Source organism: Phasianus colchicus, chromosome 3 (genome assembly GCF_987193195.1).
Source record: "Phasianus colchicus chromosome 3, bPhaCol1.hap1.1, whole genome shotgun sequence".
Taxonomy (NCBI): Eukaryota; Metazoa; Chordata; class Aves; order Galliformes; family Phasianidae; genus Phasianus; species Phasianus colchicus.
The window spans coordinates 70,212,406-70,221,741 of record NC_143438.1 but is presented as its reverse complement, the minus strand read 5'-3'; positions in this window follow the sequence as shown (position 1 = coordinate 70,221,741).

Below are 9,336 nucleotides of genomic sequence, written 5' to 3'. Positions count from 1 at the left end.
ACAGGTAAATAAAGAGCAGAATATCTACTAACTAAAGCCTATTTAGCTTAATCAGTGGATGACTATATGTACAGACACGAAGTCAAAAATGTAGAACTTCACAGAAAGTTTCTACACGCTATTGGGAATGAAATTGTAAATGCACAAGAGAAGCAATCAAACAATAAAATACTTTGTAAATTACCTCCTCAAGTCTCGGTTATGCGGGCTATTAAGCAGTGATAGAGCAGTGTCAATTTGTGTTAACTTCCACCATCTATAGAGAAATTTAAAAATATCTCAGCTCCAAATAATTTTTAGAGTAACCTTGCTTGCATCGTTTTACCAGAGTTCAGAATGAATGAAAGAAAAAAAAGCAGTTGCTGCTCACCAATTAAAAGTTTCAGCAAATTATGTGAAAAATGCTACATTTCTTTGTCCTGTTCGAAAATTTGTCATGCAGCAAAAAAATAGTGGCAGCTTTTAGTGGCACCTGTAAAGGGGCCTTGCAGGGGCAAGGAGCAGGCATGCATATCCAGGAGTTATGCACTCTGCTGAACACAACCCCCAAATTGTGGAGCCCATTTTGTCACTTTCTGAGCTTTGTAAAGCCTTTTCTAGAGCTTTCTTTCACCTTCCTGCTCATCCTCCCCTTAGCAAAGCAAGCTCAGACCAATCGGTTTTAAATCTTCCCTGGCTTGAGGGGCTTTCCTATTGAATCATAGGGTATCCCAAGTTGGAAGGGATCCATAAAGAAGGATCATTGAGTCCAACTCCTGGCTTCACATAGGACCACCCAAAAAACAAGCCCTATGTTTGAGAGCATTGTTCAAATGCTTTTGGAAGGAACTCTGTCAGCTTGGGGCCATGCCCACCACCACCACCCTCTGGTGAAGAACCTGTTCCTGATATCCAACCTGAATTGAATCACCAGCTCAGATCTCAAACCACACTCTTCATTGCATGGAAAGCTGCAAGGAAGTTCAGTTACTGCAGGGAGGCCCATAACATCTGTCAGTCATCGCTTCATTCTGAGGGTCACAATTATTGCTGTAGCAGTGCCTCTTGGGAGTATTCTCGGTCAAATTTTTAGCTCAAATTTTGGCTCCAAAAACACTGGTTTGATTTTTGGTCCATATTGGTTCTATAAGCTTAGATATATTGGCTTGAGACTGTGGTCTAATTCTTCCCGCAGTCATTCAGCTATCTCTCTTTTTAAAAGTTAAGGACATTCTATGAAATAAATACAAGCTTGGAAGAGAACCATGGCTCTTCTTTTAGAACACCGTATCCTGCTTATTCCTAAAATGGAACTGTCTGAACTTCCTTAATTGGAAAGCTATAATGAAAGCTAGAAGGGAGTTAGCAGGTGCCAATTATAATGATCAGTCTGCGTGAGCACCAAACCTGCAATTATAATTTGCAGGTTAAATGATCAGGCCACAGAAAATCTGAAAACATAATAAAGAATTTGTTCAAAATTAATTAGGACAAGTCATTACAGCAGTGGTGAGGGGGAGGATGGAAAGAAGGAGGCAATGAAAGGAAACTGCTGTCCTTAATGTTGTATAAAGTAAATTCACTCTTCAGTGAATCTGTGGCAGTTAAAAGTTAAAAGTTAAAAAAGAAAGATTAGGGAAAAATAGCAAAGGAAAGAAACTGGAAAGAAGAAATAAACTGTTGATAGATGCAGAGAGAAACAACAACAACAACAACAACAAAACAGGCTTTCTTAAACCTTTGTATGTTTTTTGCTCCCACGACTGTTGCAGAAAGGTTGATTTTGTTCTTTTATACCCAGTTCTGATTCCTTCCCTAGCTCCAGATCAGCTATTTTGCTGTTGGCTCTTTATGTCCTTTTGGAAGGACTCTAACGGAGGAAATAAAGGGCAGTGATGAGCAGACATGACCAGAAGCAGCCTCAGCTCTGGGAACTGCAAGGTTACTACAGCTGGGCTCTGACTGCCCTCCTTTCTGACTCTCAGAAATAATGTGATTGTCAAAATCTCTTAATTTTATTTCCAGCTTTAAATTGTTCAGTATTTCTAGTTAAATGTCAACGTGATTCTTTTCATTCCACAGCATTCTCTCCTTTTAAAAAAATCAACTAAAGGAGAACAAAGCTACTCAAACAGTATTCTTTCCATGCCTCATTGTTGCAAAGGAAAATTTGAAATACAATGAGACTGTAAAGAGAGATTCTAAAGGGCCCAACAGAAAAAAAAAAGACACCTACTTTAGATCTTGTGGTCTTCCTTCCTTCCTTCCTTCCTTCCTTCCTTCCTTCCTTCCTTCCTTCCTTCCTTCCTTCCTTCCTTCCTTCCTTCCTTCCTTCCTTCCTTCCTTCCTTCCTTCCTTCCTTCCTTCCTTCCTTCCTTCCTTCCTTCCTTCCTTCCTTCCTTCCTTCCTTTATTTTGGTAATGCTTATTATTTTGTGAGCCCAATTTCTGATTTTTGAAGAATAAGTCGAGACAATATCAGTAGCAAAGTAAAGCTGCCCTTCTCCTGTGCCAAGCCCTCCTAACTCTCCAAGAGCTACAGAGCCCAAACCCATAGGTCACACCACTCCAGGACTGTCCAGCCTCCAGTCTATCAACACAGAGGTTACTTACATAATAGAATCATAGAATCAACAAGACTGGAAAAGATCTCCAAGATCACCCAGTCCAATCTATCTATCACCAATATTTCCCACTAAACCATGTCCCTCAGCACAACATCTAAACGTTTCTTGAGCATTTTCAGGAACAGTGTCCCCTGGCACAACTGGAGGCCATTCCCTCTTGTCCTATTGCTAGTTACTCAGGAGAAGAGGTTGACTCCCACCTCACCACAGCCACCCTTCAGGTAGTTGTAGAGCATGATTATTCAAAGAATCATAATATTATAGAATCATAGAATCATGAAGTTGGAAAGGACCTACAAGATCATCTAGTCCAACCGTCCTCCCATCACCATTACTACCACAAGCTACTAAACCATATCTTGTAGCTCCTAGCTTCATATATGCCAGATTGTGGATGTTTCTGTTCAGGCTGGGTACCTGTCCAAGTTATGCTTAAGACCAGAGGACAGCCAATGATGTCTTATCCTGTGCTACTGGAATACTGTGTCCCATTCTGGGCACCTCAGTTCAAGACAGAGATCTAGAGAGAGTCCAGCAGATCATCAACAAAGATGATTCTTGGAATTGTTTGTTGGCATTTTCTTGAGGAGCTGAGCACTGGCTATGCTTGTGGAGCCACCAGAAGTGGTGCATTATGTATCTTTATTTGTACACAGTTTATGAATCTCTTTCTTTGGGATCTAGTTCATTTAGCTTCTGTGCAACATGACTTAGAACATGATGGAAAAGAGGGAGAAATTCTCAGGAAGTTCACTCTGATGAGCAGCTAGACTGCTGTTGGACTTTCTGGAGAAGCCTGCTGAGTTCATATTACTAGGAAATGAGGGGAAGTACTGAGACTAGGAAAAAAACATAGGGGGAATAATAAGGCTACCGTTAAAGAAATCCAGATACAACGAAACAAACTCAGCCCAACCCTCTGAAATGTCTGATGTGTCAGACTACACCAGCACATTCACTGCAGGTGTGTGGTGGGAGTACTGCACCTGGGAGTAACAGGCAAGTGACAGACTCACCCAGCCTGCAAGACAGGTCTGAGCTCTGAGGATTGCTGGGCTGCTTATTCTCTTTCAGTAGCTCTGCACATTTGAAAGCAAGAGGGTGAAAACAGAAAGGCTTAGGAAAAATTGCCTTTTTTAAAGAAAAAAAAATAAAAGGAAAGACAGAGTAAGTCCTCAAGTAATGTTGGTTACAAATCTCCACTGATTTTTCAGCCACTGAATTGGTCAGATGAAATCTTGCTCTATTGATATGTGATAATCAGTTAACACTGTTTGTCATTCACTGTTAAGGTAAAATACTATAACTGTGAGCATATGTTCAGCTAAAGAGAGCTGGAATAGCTGCAGGATTTCAAACAATCTCTGCATTACGTTTCTCTGCACGTTGCATCCAAGAGTATGGCAATCTGTTTCTTATAATGACTCATGAAACCAGATGTTTCACGTACTCAGTTTCTGAAATGCTTTAAATAAAGCAAAACAAAGTTGTTTTTTAGATCCTCTACTCTGCCCCTTACTCCCACTGTTTAAACAAGTTTTGGCAGTCATTTATTACATGACTGATCCCACGGGCAGCAGCTAGATTACTTGTGAAGCTGTTTGTAAAAGTAAATGTTTTCTGCACTCAAAATGTTTACCTACTTCATCTTGATGAATTGTAGGAGCACAAGTCAGAGGAGTGGGGATAAATCACAGCTACTTTTCTCCTTGGAATTCTCTGCATTTGTGGAAATAAATCTATGCTGTGAGTTTGCTCAGTTGATGTTCTTGGTGTAGCATCTCATAGAAGAAAATAATTGCCTCTTGCTTAACAGAGTAATCTTCATTCTTACTACTTAAGAGATAATTTTTCTCTCCGTTTCTCAATTCTGCTGTTCCATATCCACCTCAAAGAGGAGATCTGCAGCAACATCTCAGCCTGGTCTATGGGAGTTTGTTGTACAGCCAACTTCGTACCTGGAACAAGAATGAACTTCTGATTTGTTGCTCCATTCATTCTTGCTCTCAGCAAGGATGTAGAATATAGGTTAGTTACTTTTTGTGTATGAAAATTTGAATCTTTATTGACACAGATTATTTATTTTATAGATTACTGAATAATAATACACTACAAAAGTCCTCCAAGCTCTTAAAAAGTAAGTGACTTCTTTTGTGCCAAAGCTCACATTAGATCTGGTAATCTATGCTGTCCCAGAAAAGCAGAAACACCTTAGTGAACTATCTCTATCACTGGCATCTGCTGCTCAATAGAGTGAATGTGAAGTCTGCTATTCCCATAGCAGATGAGGTCACGCAGAGGATCGGGAGGCACGCTTTGGGCCAAATGGAATTGCTGCAGCATTTATGAGTTCCTCCTCAGATCTCCTCAAGCCCACATCTAATGTGTCCCACAGGAGGAGGAAAAGCTCATTCAGAGTCACGGTGTAAGGTGGCACTGCCATAAATGACACAAGTGCTGTCATTCTGTTAGCAACATCTAGCAATAATCCTTACAGGGTTCCAAAACTGCACACAAATCAGAGCTTGAATAGAAAATGGGAGGAGTGTCAAGCTACTACTTAAAATTCTGGGGGAAGAATAACTGAGATGCATGAAGTGAGGTCAGCAGGCCAACCAATGTGCATCTCTGCCATTCTTATCTGTCACAAAACTACAACTGAAACAGAAACTGCTCTGCCTGAGAGAGAGATAAGCACAATGAAGAAAGGAATATGAAGCACCAATAACCCTTGCCACCTGCCACATTTTGCTGGCAACTGCTTAGAGAGATATTGCTCCACTTGCACATATTATTCTCTTGCAACCATTACTGGCAGAAGCTAATTCAGAGAACCTTAATATATCAACAGCATTACTGGCAGGAGGCAGGTATCATAAACTTGTCCACAGCTGAGTAAGAAGGCAAAGATGATGTGGTGTTCTATTAGATGAAGGAATTTTATTCAGAAGTGATATAGAAAACAAAAGAGAAATGTACAGAACAAAGGCCATGACTGGCCGTGAACTGACATCACATTGGCAGGAGGTCTACAGGCTGCTAATTTGACCTAAGAGTAGTGTCTTTATAAACTGGTCTTCACTACAAAAAAAAACACAAAAAACCAAAAACCCCCCAAAAACAAAAAACAAAAGGGAAGGAAGGAAGGGAGGAAGGGAGGAAGGGAGGGAGGAAGGGAGGAAGGAAGGGAGGAAGGGAGGAAGGAAGGGAGGAAAGGAGGAAGGGAGGGAGGAAGGGAGGAAGGGAAGAAGGAAGGAAGGAAGGAAGGAAGGAAGGAAGGAAGGAAGGAAGGAAGGAAAGAAGGAAGGAAGGAAAGAAGGAAGGAAGGAAGGAAGGAAGGAAGGAAGGAAGGAAGGAAGGAAGGAAGGAAGGAAGGAAGGAAGGAAGGAAGGAAGGAAGGAAGGAAGGAAGGAAGGAAGGAAGGAAGGAAGGAAGGAAAATCAGAGAGACTGGGAGGTTTCACATTTTATCTGAAGAAAAAGGGAAAAAAAAAAAAAAAAAAAAAGGAAAAGAAATCTGAGGTCAGAGAATGGCTCCTACATTCACCCAGAACTTTTTTTTTCCTTCGTTTCCGTGAAATAAATACTATATATTAGCTTTATTGTTTATACTTAATGTATAAGTTCTGAAAAGGATGCTCATTGCTCATCATCCTTTTGAATCAGGGACTTACATGTGCTATTACAGATCAGAAATAGCCAGTATTTGAAAATCTATCTTTGGAGAAAGGCAGGAAGGCAGTCTTGTAAGGAGATGGGAATGTTTGAACTTTAAACCCATCTTCACTTGACATTGCAGCCCGCTGTTACACAACGTGATCCAGAGCGTGTGGCTGACGCTTTGCTGGAGATAAGCCTGCCTTTCTCAGCACTGTTGCTGTGGGCAGGAACGCACACGACGCTCCACGCTGCTGCTTTGAGCCCGTCTCAAAGCCACGTTCTCGCTTTCTTGGGAGCATCGAGCAAAGGCGATCCCCCTCTTGTGGAAGGAAATGGAACGCCACTGCGAATTCTAAATTCTGTTTCCAAGCCCCTCACACTCGCGATCAGATCGGACCTGGCTACCAGAACAGCAGGAGAAAGGTGTGCAGCTCTCCTTATTTATTGGTGTGGGTGGGCAAGAGCACAAGTAAGGTGTCGTCATCCCAACAAAGATGTTTTGGTTCAAATACATACTGCATCATTACAACTATGTTCTGATATTCTGTTCTTGTGTGTTGTAGGTGCACATCTAACTGAGTAAGGTGTCTGGTTCAGAAGCCTGGCATTGAATTTTTGGCAGTCACCAGCAAATTGGTCTCTCTCCTGTTTCTAAATCACTCTTCTTTATAAAGAAGAAAGATTTATTACAACTTTAAACCAGTGCATATTCCTTTCTTTATTCTGATCTCTGCATGTAAATGAGAGTGTTCTCAAACAGCCCCAGATTTTTTTGTTTTGGTTTGGTGGTGTTTCTTCTTATTGTGTTTTTTTTTTTTTTTTTCCCAATTCAAACTCTGCCCTCCCTCTGAGAGGTGTGGCCCACTGTTAGCTTTGGCTTTGTGAAATAAACAGTTTTGAGCACTGAGTAAACATACTGCCGAATTCATCTTTGTTCTGTTTGTATGCTGAAGTGTATTCAGTTCCCTCACTCGACACGCAGCACATTTTGGATAACCACTCCTTAAACACCTCCTCATTTCCACTGTGTTTTTTTTCATTGAATTTGCTGTAAATATTTCTGTCAGCCTCTCCTCCAGTAGCGACACATGAACGTTTAAGTGGGGGCATCCCTGGAGGAGACACAGCACAAATCTAACTCTGTGACTGACAATGGCAGTAACACATAGTCTCCCAGGCAGTTAAAACTTACCGTCTGTAGCATGAACCACTTAATTCTCATTTATTCTCTCTGCTAGAGGAGGACTGATTCATGATTATTTGCTTTAATGCTGAGCTCTGCTGTTTAAAAACCGTGGTCACATCAAACTAATTCTACTCATTTGCTTTGACTTTAGCACTGGCCTTCTATGTTGCTAATCATGAGATATTTTGGTAGCCCACTTGTTTTTCATGTTTTTCAGTGAAATTGTAATCCATTACATTAAATGGCTATTCCTAAAATAGCACTTCTGGTTTTTTTTTTTGTGAGATCCTGGTTTAGAAAATGAAGATGTTATCTCCTAATTCTGTAACATATTTTGGATTTTGCACTTTATTTATCCCCTCAGCTGACTTTCACTTTTATTTTTAGAGCTTTTGAGAATTGCAAAACTATAGCACTTCACACTGATACTTGGCTGCCACTCTTAATATACCAAAATGAATCCTGCAGAAAGAAAAAGAAAAAGGAATATTTACAAAACTCGATAACTTATCAGCTACAAAACAGAAACTAGACAGATCTAGTACTATGGATTCAGAGATTTTGCAATAATAATTCTAAAGCTCTTGTTAAACAATATAGGTAATTACAAGAGAAGGGAGTGTCTTCTGTGCCCTCTCACACAGATACTGAATGTGCTTTCTCCTGTACATCACTTTCGCCTCCCAGTACTTGAAGGGAACTTACAAACAGGAGAGGGACCAACTTTTTACATGGTCTGATAGTGATAAGGGGGAGTTGCTTTCAACTAAAAGAGATTTAGATAGATGCTGTGGAAAATTCTTTACTCAGAAGGTGTTGAGGCACTGGCACAGGTTACCCAGAAAAGCTATGGATGCCCCATCACTAGAGGCATTCAAGGCCAGGTTGAATGGGGCCCTGGGCAGCCTGATGTAATAGTTGGCAACCCTACCTGCATAAGGGGGATTGAAACTAGATAGCACCCTGATTTCAATATTTTTTACGCATCAGGAAAATAAAGTTTAATATTCAAGAAGTAAGAAAGACAAATAAAAATATACAGAAGGTACCTTGGCTATTCACAACTGTATATGGATAATGCACTCAGGATGACATATGCAAATACTTAAGAAAAAATTTAGACGTAGTATAAATGCTTTTAGTATCTGGACAGGCTGGATTGCTGTATTGCTGGGCTGAAGCCAACGGGATGAAATTCAGCAAGACCAACTGCTGGGTCCTGCAGTTTGACCACAACAACCCAAGGCAATGTGACAGGCTTAGGGCAGAGTGGCTGGAAGACTCTCTACAGCAGCCTGAAGAGAGGTTGTGGCAAGGTGGGGGTCGGCCTCTTCTCCTGAGTAACCAGTGATAGGATGAGAAGAAATAGCCTCCAGTTGTGCCAGGGGAGATTCAGGTTGGATGTTAGGAAAAATTTATTCTCTGAAAGAGTTCTTAGGCACTGGAATGGGCTGCCCAGGGAGGTGGCGGAGTCACTGTCCCTGGAGGTGTTCAAGAAACGTTTAGATGTTGTACTAAAGAAGATAGCTTAGTGGGGAAATATGGGTAGTAGATGGACAGCTGGACTGGATGATCTTGGAGGTCTTTTCCAACCTTGGTGATTCTACGAGGCCTCCCTTCAGCCTGCTCTTTTCTGGGCTGAACAGACAAAGGGACCTCAGCCACTCCCCAAACATCTTGCCCTCTAAACCTCTCACTTACAGTGTAGCCCTCCTGTATAGTGCTAATAGCTCTATGTCTTTTGGATATTGTGACACCCAAATCCAGCGTTCCAGGTGAGGCCACACAGCATAGAGTGGGACAACAATCCTTCCCTCGGCCACTGTCAGTGGTGGGCCTGGTGCATCCCAGAGTACAGTTGGCTCTTGTGGCTGCCAGGGCACACT